Below are 1395 nucleotides of genomic sequence, written 5' to 3'. Positions count from 1 at the left end.
GTCTATCTCCCCTAACTAAACTCTATGGCCACAAAAACAGAGGTGTCTCTCACTTCATTTCTACTCTCTAATATTATACAGCCCATGAGGGCCTCCCCAAAATTTCTTGATTTAATTTAACTGACAACAAATAAATTGGAATTCAATTCTAATTGGAATTAGAAGATTTGTGTCAGACTGAAAGAGAATTTTTCATCTTAGGATATTTAGTCTTATTCTTGGCCGTAACACTCCTTCAATAAATGGCCTTAGCTCCACTGAGACCTTGGTGATAGGTATTGCTGTCTTTCCATATAATACAGAATATCAGAAGAGCTAATGAAAAGGGAAATATATAAGAGTTCATTAGTTTTTCCAACCGCTGTGTTCTTAAGATTTTGTTTCTTTGTTTTATTCTTCATAGCCATTTGTACAAATGCAGCAATGACTTATAAATATAAAAATTGTAAAAGCCTTAAAGTACTTTGATACTTTGTTAATATGACCAGAACACCTTAAATTGTAAAAGCCTTAAAGTACTTTGATACTTTGTTAATATGACCAGAACGCCTTAGACTTTCTTACAATTTTGGAAAATATTAATTCTATAAACTCCGGCAGCTGAGTTTTCATTCTATCAATATCTATTCAACCCAAACTGCAAACTAATAGTCATTACTGCTTTGTCTCACCAGAGTTTTGTGTAAAGTTTTTTCTTACAAATATACTATTTGATTTGCAAGGAAGACTACACATGCTAATCCTTACTGCACTCTCAGACTTTATAAGAAACAAGCCCCTCCTCCACTCTTACCAAGCCAACTAGCTATTTTTGCTTTTAGAGAACAAATTTTATAATTATAGTTTTGGGCTATAACAAGAACTGTAAAACCCTGATGCAGCTTTAATTCAGTGGGCTAGATGAGATTAATTTTATTTTTAAACCTATTCCAAACGAGGCTGGAAAAAAAGAGTGTGTACTCACTTAAAGTATCACACCAATATAGAAATAAGAATTACCTTTTAAAATATCCTTATTTGATTTTTTAGCATAACCTAAGATTATTTTAACTAATAGTTTTTCCTACTATATTGGACAACCTTCAGCTCTGGCTCTTTTGCTTACCCTTGGTGATTAAATTTATTTAGACGACCATGCACTCCCATTTTATGAGTCAACTAATGATGACATAGAAACCATAGAAACAGGAACAAAATATGCCTCCTAGGTTGTTAATTTATTTTGTTTCTATCAATACTAGCATTTCTTATTTGTTTAGATTTTGGCCTCTCTTTACATTTAGGAACTAACCACCTTTTAAATCTAGTTCAGCCAAATGAAAATGATGCCCTAACAGTCTTCTAACCCTATATTTTTCTTCTTTCAAATATTCACTCCTATGTGGTGATGATAAT

The sequence above is a fragment of the Pteropus alecto genome, unplaced genomic scaffold (assembly GCF_000325575.1).
Source record: "Pteropus alecto unplaced genomic scaffold, ASM32557v1 scaffold177, whole genome shotgun sequence".
In the NCBI taxonomy this organism is placed as follows: Eukaryota; Metazoa; Chordata; class Mammalia; order Chiroptera; family Pteropodidae; genus Pteropus; species Pteropus alecto.
This window is presented reverse-complemented; position numbering follows the sequence as displayed.